At 43.5% G+C, this 12524-nt stretch overlaps 1 long non-coding RNA gene across 2 annotated transcripts; it reads left to right on the top strand.

The window, feature by feature from the left end:
* The first annotated feature begins 3140 nt into the window (after positions 1-3140).
* On the top strand, positions 3141-12524 carry LOC142828988 (uncharacterized). 2 transcript variants are annotated; one of them, XR_012903197.1, is made up of 4 exons: positions 3141-3275; positions 7419-7549; positions 10882-11000; positions 12106-12524. It is a non-coding gene; the product is annotated as an uncharacterized LOC142828988 (long non-coding RNA). The 2 variants fall into 2 exon arrangements; XR_012903196.1 differs by having other exon boundaries at positions 3152-3275; positions 7408-7549.

Raw genomic sequence — 12524 nt, forward strand, 5'->3', positions numbered from 1 at the left:
CGTACCCCTAAATGCGTCTGTTCATGGGCTCCACGACCCCAACCTGGGCCACATTCAACTCTGCCACCGGAGCCCCTTCCAGCCTTCCCCTAGGGGAAACTCTTCCCTGGGCACTTCCCCTGAGTCCCCATTACCTGCCTCCTCTCCTTCCCCCCCGTCTGTGCTCCCCCTCCCGTATTTATACCCATCACCTTCTCTTCTTCCGCCCGTGACGTGTCCCATTCCCGCGGTTCCACCGCTTCTTGTGCCCCGCCCTCTCCCGTCGCCCTGATGACGTCAGGCGACGTCATCGGCTGGGGCGGCTGCACGCACGCCTCCACGCTCCCCGGCTGGCGTGCTCTGGTGCCACACGGATCCGCCCCCGCCCCAAGTGCATCCAGTGCTGTGCGGCCCACCGCCGCTTGCGGCAGGTCCATGTCTCCCCTGGCTGCCTGCCGATTCCCCAGTTGGGGATGGTGGCAGGGTTGCCTCACCTCGCCACACCGATTAAATGTGACTTTTACTCCATGGGACTGTTCCCTGAGATTTCCATCACTGATAGAGCATCACTGTGGAATTGTCCCTCTGCTCACACACTTTCAGCTGCACCCCTTCTTCAGCTCCTCTATCATATACCTTGTGCCTGGCTTACCCCTTGTAGAGGTTGCACCTCTCTAATCTGGCACTCTCTGGCCTGGCAATACCTGTGGTCTGGCATGAGTTTAGTTAGCTGGGTCTCTACTTATCCTGGGTGTGGGCAAGTTTCCATTGGTCCCATAAATTTGTTTAGACTAGAGCCACCAGTCCCAGCTCTCAGTGTTCTGTGCTATTATGCAGTGGAAGTGTTGGTAATGCTGCTAGACAATATTGACCTCCCGTGGTTTGGCAAATTCTCTGGTTTGGCCCCGGTCAGGTTGTGAGGATGCTGGACTAAAGAGGTTCAACCTGATTCATTGTCCCTCTTGTTGGTACTTGTCTCTTGGAGATACTTTGGAATTCCTAGGCTCTCTCCTACTTTGGAGGTGGAGGGGAAGCAAGGTTCTTTATCTCATCACTGGAGGGGAAAGACTGCACAATACCTGTGGCTAAACGGATTTCCTCCTTCATGTTCTGAGCTGTCTGGTTCAGTTCCCATTTGAAATAAATTTGGGAGGCAACCAGGACTATCCACAGAAGGGGAATAAAAACACATTCAGAAGCACATGCAGTCTTGATGGGGTCTGTGTAGCAGGCTGCAAAAAATGCCTTCCTTCAGTGCAGGAATATAAATCGCTTCCACTGTGTGATCCCAGGAAAGCTAATCAAGCAAGAGCACTTTTGTCTTATCCAGAAGAGCAAACTCACTTTGATACATTTGAATGGCACCAAATGGAAAAGATAACGCCTGGCTTTCCTGTAGGATCTTGCGTTACACATGGACACAGGTAAGCTCAGATTCATTAACGTGAAACCAAGGAGCTATCATCCCTTCTTTTGAGTGCTAAAGAATGAACGGCTTTCCTGTTTGTGCCTGTTTTATTTTTGCTTTGTATCTAGATTGGTGCTCATGTATGGGTACACAGAGTAGGAGCAATATTCAAGGTATCCCACGAAAAGGTAGGGAAGAGTATGGAGGTTCTCCTTCCACTTTAGCCACTGCCCCTGAAAGTAGCATAACAGCTACTTGCCACAAGAAGTCTAGGAGATGTTGCCTCCTGGAGCTCTCTTTAGGGAGAGGCTGCAGCTGAGTTGCCCTTCTATTGTGGGTCCACATTTAATAGCCATCTTCTGACCGTTGAAGTTTGGCTAATAGATTTTGTGTAAAATAATGACTTAGAATGATACTGAAAAAAATTGTGTTAGCTGTTGTACAATCTTACTTAATGTGCTGCAGGGAATACTTTTACATGGACACAGGGAACAGCTGGATGATCTAATACCACAAATATTTTCAGTCACTAAGATCCACAGCCTGCGACTCTGTTCCTTAAATGAAGTGAAGCAGGCTCTTGGAAGGCAGCGGCAGATTCTGTTTCCTCATAAGGCCATGGCTCTGGCAGCAATACCAAGGGATTGGAATGGCTTAGATCTTCAAATATGAATAAAAGTCACAAAATGAGAATGGAGTTTGCAGATGACCTCTGGCCATGGCAGCCCAGATGGGCACAGTGGATAGCATGAAGCATTCCAGAAATGTATTGATTGCCAAGCTAATATTATCTGATGTCCTTGCAGCTCATTTCACATCTCTCCTAACTTTGTCCTCTGGAATGAATCACTGTCACCATATTTTTGGAAACTCCTAACGACTAGGGGTACCAAAGGTGCTGGAACAATTTCTCTAATGGGGAGGGGTGTGCTAGGAGCCTTGGAACCAAACTGTAAACTTTGTATATAATAGAAACCACGTCAAGCCAGGAGGTGCTGCAGCACCTTTAGCACCCCTAGTTGTAGCACCTATGATGGGTCATTTCACTCCCTGCATAATTCAGTTTCTGATGTCAAGGGCCAAATTCTCATTCTTGCAAGTGGCTAAAATACACAAACTTTGCTCTGGGGAGATTAGCTGGGGTCCCTGGGTAAGGTAAGGAAAACTTGCAAGCAGGTCATGCAGCAGCCATAGGCTATTCCTGCAGCCATAGGGCAGCTGTAGCCTCCCTGCCCTGGGAAGTTGCATACTTCCCATGAAGTGTGTGAGGATTACTGATGGACATGTGCACTGAAGAACTATCAGCTCCAGCCCTGCCCCTCTCTCAAGCTCCCTGGGACACTGAGAGTGTCCATAGAACAGTGTTCTGCATGAGATGTGGGTTAGCAACACAATAAAAAGCTTCCCTTTTGCCTCCTCAGGGAGATCATGGTAAAGACTGCAAAAAAGCACTAGGGAACAATGGTTTGCATAAACACACTGAATTTGCTTTGGCAATTCTTGCCAGCTCTCATTCATTTCTCCTTGTGATAGGGCGCCTGCCCTGCACTGGTCCTTTAAGACCAAGAATCAGGCCCTGAGCTGGGGCTGGGAACAGAGAGGCCAGCTGAAGCTGTTAGGGTGAGTGAGAGCCCAGCCGACAGCTATATAGAGAAGCCTGGTTGGCTTGGAGGGGCCAGCTGAAGCTGTTAGGGTGAGTGAGAGTCCAGCTGACAGCTATATATAGAGAAGCACAGTTTGCTTAAGGGGGAAAGCCAGTGAGGGGCTGACTACAGAGGAAGCAGGAGCTCCCAGAAGGGAGACCTGCTGGGAGAAGGCCAGCTAAGACCCCTGGCTAGGGGCCGGAGGCAAGGCCCAGGGTTTGGAGGTGGATCACAGTGTGGCTTAGGTAAGCGGGGCCGTGGAAGTAATGACAATGATGGGCAACCGGTATGGACTGTAACTTGCCCTGAGAGGGGCTAGATGAGGACAGTCAGGGGGCACTGAGGCACAGTGGGGGACCTGCACCCTGACACTCCTCAACAGACATGTTAGCAACATTTTGTTCACTAGAATGCTGGTGAGAAGAGGAAGTGTCAAACATGCACACAGCTCTGCACTCACCCCGACATGCACTTGGCAAGGTATTTACACGAATGCTCACAGCAGAATTGTTTCTGTAGCCATCCTGAAAGAGCTTTGTGGGTTTTGAGGTCATCCAGTCAGAGAGCAGACAAAATACCATGGTGACTTCAGTCACACAATGAATATGGACACTTAAACTAGCAAATATTCAAAACAAAAATTGAGGTGAATGACTGGTCAGAAATGTGAAGATTGAAATAGATTTGCAAAAGCCATTAAATATTTTAGAATAATAAACCAGACTGTAAAAGCCTTAGGTGATCCATGGATAGTTCACAATAGAGAATAAACTGATCACTGACTCGTTCCCCCTACTTCTATTCTTATCTTAACTAAGAATGGTCAGTTCATCTCTTTGAAGGTGAATTATTAAATAAAAACCTTGGAGGGGGGAAAAAATCAATGTGCCAAGTTTACCTTTTGTTACTGATGAACAGAGTGGTGAATAATTGCTTCATGCTGTTGCAGCAACTGGGTCTGAAATCATGCATGTGAGAAATCTCTCAGAAGGCACCTTCCTTTTACACTGCTTCTTAGAAGAACAAAAATCCTTTAACTTTGCAGACCTCTTGAGTTAGGCTTTGTACAATAGTATGTATTATTGCTAAATCACAAATTGTTTAGCTGTTTTGTGTTTTATTTGAAAGGATCATTCATATGTATTCAGGTTTGTAACGATAGGCTTTTCTCTAGTACTCATCACAAAGATTCAGAGATTTATTCTCACAACACTCTTGTGTGGTAGGGAAGAGCTATTATTCTCTTTTATAGATGGGGAACTGAGAAACAAATTATATAACTTGTCTAAAGACACTGCTGTGTAGAGGTACCCATAGTGTTATTTCGGAATAACTGACATGCACCATAGTGCATGTCTACACTACAAGCCATTATTTTGAAATAATGGCAAGCTGGAGAACTTCTTACTCCGACTCCTGTAGCTCTCATTTCACAAGGAGTAAGGGAAGTTGAAGGAAGAGTGTTTTTTTCTTCGACTTCCTGCTTTATAGACAGTGCCAAAAGCTAAATTAATCTATTTCCGCTTAAGCTATGAAGTTGACATAGCTGAAGCTGCATAGCTTAATTTGAATTTAGCCCTGCTGTGTAGACATACCCATAAGAAGTCGGACTAAGCCAGAAATACAGTCCAAATCTCTTGACTCCTAATCCAATGCTTTAAAAACAAGTCAATGAAGAGTCAAGCCTTAACTTTGAATTTGAAACCAGATTTTCAAGAATTTGAAAACAGACCTATGGAAATGAAAGGCAAGAAATGAGAATGATTTTAGGTTGCATCTTTCCCCAATATGATCTATGTCTGAAATAGGCTAGTGCTTGATACTATCATGAAATTAAGTACAAGAAGATTTGCATTTCCTGGGTGAGTGAAATGCTTGCACTTTGACTTCCTGTTCTGTGAATTCCACACTTGTGAAAGAGAGGAACTGACAAAGTCAAGAATGGTCCAAAATATAATGCTTGCAATGATATCTCTACAGCATGGACACTGCCATGTGGCAGGACTACAGAATCAGAATGAGTTAATTTCTTGTAACACTGAACAGGAAATTTATTAGAATAAGGAAAGTAATATTATTGTTCTGTGTCTTTCAGCTTCATGGCAGAGCTTTTGCCTTTCTGTACTATTGCCTATCTTTCTATTACAGATTTAAGGAAAGAGGCATTTTTCATAAGAGTGGAACAGGGATAGAATGTTTTAGCTCAGGTGGATACGATGAAAACATTTCTCTCATGGCCCTGCTAATTAGTGCATTTAAATTTTAATCTGCAATGTCATTCACAGCAGCAGTCTTAAGTTTCCTTTGAGTTAAAAGTGCCAATTTCACATGGCTGGTGTTCAGAGACAGCAGAAGGGAGATAGATATCTAGGAAAGGAGGCCGCTTGTGACTCCCTGACCCAGTCTGGTTCTGCTTTCCAGGCTGGAGGAGAACATGCACCATGGGAGGGGCAGGAGCACATGTTCCAGCCATGGAGATGGGGTGGAGGACAAGCCGGTAGCAGATGAGCAGGAGGACACTGATGTGCAGGGCACCAGCCACCAAATAGGTAGAGGGAAGCACAGGGCACAAGATATGGAGGAATTTCTGAGTCGTTCCTTCCCAGCCGGGAGCTGATTCCCTCATACCTCACCCTTTTGGCCATATCTCAGTAGCTCCCTTCACTCCCACTCCTATGCCTCCAGCAGCCCATTCACAGCAAGATTCCTCCCCTTCCACCCATTGTCAACTGGAAATTAGGATTACACCATCAAAAGTACTTCATTTGAGAATGGAGGATTAGATCCTGCAAGCTGGTGACAACTCTCAAACTCCAGTGGCTTCCAGGTGAAACCATTAAGGAGTATAATCCAGAACTGCAGATGTCTGAACCTATCTCACTAGGAATGAAAGTCACATGCCTTCATTGGCTGAATTTCCTTTTATTAGCTAACCCTAACATGATACCCTAACAGGTTGGAACTGATGTTCTGGGTCAAACAAGGTTTGTTTATATTTAAGTGGTAATAGCCATGTTTTCATCAGTGTTTGACTGGTGTGCACAGGTTCAAGTTTACACTATTCATCATGCTGTCCATCTGTATAACCATAGATGTCACTGGACCAGAGTCCTGGACCACAGAAGTCCAACCTGTACCATCGCTTGCTTCTGCCTGTGATGGCTTCTGACCTCTTTGACATAGGGGTAAAAAGAGAAGTGTGATGTACAAAACAGAATGAAAATGATCATTATACACATTTCAAAGGCACACAGAAGAGCAGAAGCTGAGCACCACAAGAACCAGATGTGGCCTGGGACTGGAAGGAAATACTTGTTAATTACCTGTTACTAACAGGAAGCAGAAAATCAATCCATCCCATTAATTACATGCAAGTTGACCTAATATTTATTGAATGGTGGAGAGAGGTTTGGTTGCTAGTGTTTCATACAGGCACATTTCTCAGACTATTTCCCGAGCACCCCAGATTTCCATAGCAAGTTGGAAACAAATGAAGTATTTTTCAAACATGGTAGCTGATGTTTCAGGCACATCCCTGCTTTTCATTGACATAAAATAGAACTGCTGTGTCACCCTACAGGGAAACTAAATAATGTTTTTAATGCAGAACAGGACTGAAGCCTGCATTCCCTTTAGGGAATGGCTCACTTATGGTACAGAAGACACACAACCACACGTATAGGAATTAAAATTTTCAAATGTACCATTGTATTTACTTTGTGCCAGAAGTGCAATATTAATAATACATGCATGCATTGCATATATCGTATGAAAGCAGTTAATGAAATTGTTATAATATAGCAGACAGAATATCTTTGATATTCCGAATTCATTACTGTGCACATTAAAATATATTGGCTTTCATCCCACATCTGTAGACTAATTATCACTGTAACAGGCCTCAATGAGTTGTCTTTCAAGTAAATGCTCATTCATTTCCCATGTGCTGTATAGTGAGTCATCAGGGTCAAGATATATTATCTTTACTTGCAAGACATTTGCAGTTTGCATAGCTTTATTTCAAGGGATGTCTGGGTCCGTAAAGTCACCTGGAATAACATGAAAGATACTGACAACAAGTGGACAATACACGTTTTCTTTAAGGAAATATGTTTATATTAAAGTGCAGAGTGTTAGAAATGTTTTTTATTCAAATTTTACAGCTCTTGTCCTTTTCTGCTTTCAGTAAGATTATACTTTATAGCTAGGTATCTATTAAACAAATAAATAATCATTCAAAGTGAGCCAGACACCTCACAAACAAATATGGACACTAGGTCCTTGTCTTAAGGAGCCCACATTGGAAATCATAATTTGCACCATGACTTTAAATTGTGTGTTTCTTATGTTTCCAACAATTTCTGCAACTTCCTGCAGTCTTTGCTCAGTTTTAGAAAATGATGACATGAGAGGACTTGACAGGCACACAAGTTTTAACATCTCTCTGCTACTGGTAACCCAATGAATGATGGATCTATCACTGTAAATTATATGGATAAATTGAACTGTGTTTCTAAAGGTAAGTTGGAGGGGAGGAGAATATTCAAATCAAAAGCAATTGATGTTTTATGTAAAAAAAAATCTGAAATACTATTTGAAAAGAATTCTGCTTATGTATCCAAGTCACTGTATTTTGAGGCATTTTCTTTAGTCATTGCTTATTTGTCATTAGGCACGAGATCAGAAACTCATTCCCTATTGGAATAAACTTCAATATTTATCCACATCGACAGATGTTGGGTGTTGTCACCAACAGGGAGAGATCACTTAAGAGGTAAAGAACCAATTACAAAAAACAGGAAGGAAGAACGCTACCTGAGGATACTCCATAGGGTATGTCTACACTTCCCCGCTAGTTTGAACTAGCGGGGTAATGTAGGCATACCGCACTTGCAAATGAAGCCCGGGATTTGAATTTCCCGGGCTTCGTTTGCATAAGCCGGGCGCCGCCATTTTTAAATCCCGGCTGGTTCGAACCCCGTGCCGCACGGCTACACGCGGCACGAACTAGGTAGTTCGAACTAGGCTTCCTAGTTTGAACTACCGTTACTCCTCATAGAGTGAGGAGTAATGGTAGTTCGAACTAGGAAGCCTAGTTCAAACTACCTAGTTCGTGCCGCGTGTAGCCGTGCGGCACGGGGTTCGAACCAGCCGGGATTTAAAAATGGCGGCGCCCGGCTTATGCAAACGAAGCCCGGGAAATTCAAATCCCGGGCTTCATTTGCAAGTGCGGTATGCCTACATTACCCCGCTAGTTCGAACTAGCGGGGTAGTGTAGACATACCCATAGGGATATAATCAGGAGCATAAATGAAAATGAGAGGGCCAAGGTTGAGTTTGATTATGAGGCTATATGTTTCCTGACAGTGAATGTGATAGCACTAGGCTGTGGTACAGTCTTCCAAGGGAAGCAATGGAAGTCCCAATCCATAAAGATATTTAAAACTAGACTAGATGTATCTGGTTCTGACCCATGGGCTGAATATACTGTGAGATCAATCCTGCTCTGCTAAAGAGCTGGACTAGATGATCTAACAATATTTTCCATTTCTCATTTCTATGTTGCTGTAAGAGAAATATAGAGAAAGTGACTGTACCTTTTACAACACAGTTCACACAGTATATAAAATCCAAATTCATCTATTCCCGGTGTGTGGCTTTAACAAACAAAACAATAACAATACAGGCTCTGTTACACTAGATAAATTTACCATGTGAGTCACTGCATGGTCCCCATACATTGTGAGAGCAACAGAAGGCATGGTTGGAAAGGTTAATAACTATCATTGCATCCTGGGGCTAAAAAGGCAGATATGCTGTCCACTTTTAATTACTCCAGAATAGGGTCCATCAAGTACTGAAATCCACTCATGAAGCAAAGATAAGAAAATGAGTCACTTTGTGAAAAACACTTTGTCTAAGGCAGGGGTGGGGAACTCTTTTTGGGTCAGGGGCCACTGACCCAAGTGAGAAGCAAAAAAACACCCCTCTGACTGACGTGGCCCCCAGACTCTCAACTGAAGACACTCCCCAACACTGGGGGGACTAAGCCTGGGGGGCTGGATGCAGGCAAGCTGGGGCTGTATCTGGCCCCCAGGCCTGAGGTTCCCCATCCCTGGTCCAAGGACTTACAACTCAGCTAAACTTAAAAGTTCTGTTCCCCAAGTATGGAATTTAAGGTGGCTAAATAAGTGTATTACTAAAAGCTGAGGAAAGAATTTCTCATAATTTACATATGGAAAAACTTTGTCTCCCTGTCCTGACCTAGTCCAAAAGATTGCTAAGCAGTGTAACATACTGTTTGCTCTGTCTTCACTCCACCTCTTCCTGTCCCACCCACATCTCCTACACACAACTAACCAGCTGATCACCAGGGGGCAGTGGGTGCTTAGGCGGGAGGGGAAGGAGCTGATCAGCAGAATTGCTGGGGGATGCTCCAGCCCCAGAGCACGCACAAAGTGGGTGTCTGTGTAAATGTCTGTCTGCCTTGTGAATCAGTTAACCATCTCCCTCTATGTGGATGTGGTCTCTTGTTTGGTTGTAAGGCCTAAAGGAAGTGAAATGCTCATATACAATCAAAGAATGTATGGACTATGATTTAGAACAGTGTTTCCCAATTTTATTTTGCCGAGGAACCCTTTTTAGCTTTTCAGAATTTCAAGGAACCCCTAGGTTTGTCAAGTAAAAAGAAAGGGGGGGGGAGAGGTACCCAGTAATTCATGAAAATCCCCACCAATGCATGAAAATCACATTCCTTCCCCAAGATCCTCCTACCCCCCTTCCTTGAGGCCTCATACTCTCTTCCCCTCCTCTCCATCACTTGCTATCCCCAGCCCTTATTCACTCTCATTAGGTTGAGACAGGAGGTGTGGGGTGGGAATGAGGGATTTGGGTGTGGGAAGAGGTGAGAAGTACAAGCTCTGGGAGAGAATTTGGATGCAGGAGAAGGGGCTGTTGGCTTGGAGAAGGGGCTCCAGGCTTGGGAGTGTTGGGCTCAGGTGGAAGGTTGGGGTGCTGAGCAAGCCAAGGGCTTGTGGATGTGAGGGTGAAGGAGTTTGGGCTAGATATGTGAGGAACTCAGGCAAGAAGGTTGTGAGTATGATGGGCTCAGGACACAGATTTGTGATGTGTGGATGGTGCAGGAGTGTTGTGGCAGAAGACTGAGGGTTTGGGGATGTAAGATGCTCAGGACAGGGGGTTCTAGTGTATGATAGGAGGAAACGTCTGGGTGGTAGGCAGGGTGCAGAAGCTGGCTGGATATAGGGTGTCTGGCTACGAGGGAGGGTGCAAGGAGGGGACTTGGGTAGGAGTTGGACCTCCCTGATCTAGCACCCTCTGAACCTGACTGGTCCCAGACAAGGGATTTTTGGACCAGGGGAGGTCATTTCAGGGCTCCTGGTTCTCCCCCCCCCCCCCACACACAATAGGCTTCTTTGCACCTCTATCCCCTGCAACTCAACTGAGCTGCCCACCCCTGCTGGTTCCCTGCACCTCCCCCAAAACCATCCCCCACAATCCAAGGGAGTGCAGCACCAGTTCCCTGTTTTATTAGTCTTTAATGTGCTACTAGACTATTTGTTGTTTTTAAAGTTTTTCCTGTTAACAGACTAACTTGGCTACCCCTCTGAAGAAATTGCTGATATTGTTAAATTTTTCATTTTTCTATTCTTTTTGTTATTTTTACATAATTTCATGACTGATCAGTAGTATTACATGATGTGTTACAACATGACATTTAACAACATGTAATAATGACATAATATTTGAATTTTTTATTATTTTAGTTTACTTTATTTTAAAAATAATTAAGGACAGTATTTAATACTGATTTAAATATATCTTATTTTCTAGATCAAAGGATGTCCTGTTTGCATTGTAACAAAACAGCTTGACACTTTGAACAATAAGTATTCTTATGTTGGAACAATTTTTTTTAGAATGGTGCAAACAGCACTAATTAGTTCACTGAGGTATGTCTACTCTATCCACTTGATCAATGGGCAGCAATTAATTCATCGGGGTCGATTTATCACATCTAGGATAGAAGCAATAAATCGACCACTGAACTCTTCCCTGTCAACTTTTGCAATCTACCAAAATGAAGAGTGTAGGTGGAGTTGGTGGGAAAGCGTTTGTCATTGAGTCACCGCAGTGAAGACATTGCAGAAGTATGTTGACTTTGGCTATGTTATTCATACAGCTTCAGCTATGTAATTTAGCTTGATGGCCCATAGTAGTGTAGACCAGACCTAAGTTCTTATCTTCCTTTCTTGCAAATATTACAACATATTTGAAGTACTAGTATAGAATATGACTTGGCACAATGACAATATTCTGCACAACTAGTCTTTAATGTAATAAAATAAAAGTAATATAACAATGGGGGAATCAAATGTCCAATTAAAAATTTGTTTCCAAACAAAACTGCAAAATTTTCCAAAACAAAATCTTCCAAAATGAATTTGAGGAATTTCCATTTTGCAAAAATTTTTGAAAACAAGTTTGCAATGCTGACATTTCCTTGAAAAACAGAAATTTAAAGTTCCAGCCAGCTCTAAAAGAGGATATTTTGAAGCTTCCTATGAGGAATCGGTATGTAAATTAAAATATTGGCCCAGAGCTTTTAGGTCGTAAGACAATATTTCACAGCTGTTCAGATGCAAAGATTTGATTTTATATGTTATAAAAATATGGACAGGATGCAAAATTTGGCTCTGATTGGACTTCTTCAAAATTCAGTGCTGAAGGGTTGTTGGATCTAATTCGCCAGCTGCAGAATAAGAATGAAGTCACTTCACCGGGAGTTATTCATTCTCTGTCTCTCTCTCTCTCTCTCTCTCTCTCTCTCATTCTCAATCTCTCTCTTACCACAGATCCACTGCCATGTGCCATCTGCTAAACAGGACTGGTCACCCTAGCTTTCAACGCTTTAGCAGTCATCCTAGCTTTCAACTTCTAGGGGGTGCCAGACTACTGTGCCACCCAGCTTTTTGTCTGTTTTGTTCTGCTGTGATTATCTGACCATTTTTGCTTTGCCAATCCAGATAACTGGTGTTTTTTCTCTGCCCCACTCAGGAGGAAGAGAATAGGGGTGGAGGCACTGAAATTTTTCCACCTAGGCTGGCAAAATGGTAGGACTGCTCCTTCTGCAAGATCTATCGTAGAATGGGCATGGCAAAAAGCAGGAAGAATCCATTTTCCATTTAAAAATAAATCAAGCCATTCACAATGAGTTCAATGTTCAAAATAAACTTAGCACAGTGGATGAAGAAATACAAACCCCCTGCTAGTGCTTCATTGATTGCAGTATCTCACACTCTGTTCCAATGGTAATTTTCCAGGATTCAATAATGAGGTTGGTAAAAAACAAACAGAAAATAACCCTCTGGTGCTTTCTGCTAAAACAGTCCTTCCCTGAGCAAAAGCATTTAAGGTAGACACACCTTCCTTTCATCTGGGATTATGCCATAAGTTAAAATGACCTGCCAAATTGA

Source organism: Pelodiscus sinensis, chromosome 4 (assembly GCF_049634645.1).
Source record: "Pelodiscus sinensis isolate JC-2024 chromosome 4, ASM4963464v1, whole genome shotgun sequence".
NCBI classification, from domain to species: Eukaryota; Metazoa; Chordata; order Testudines; family Trionychidae; genus Pelodiscus; species Pelodiscus sinensis.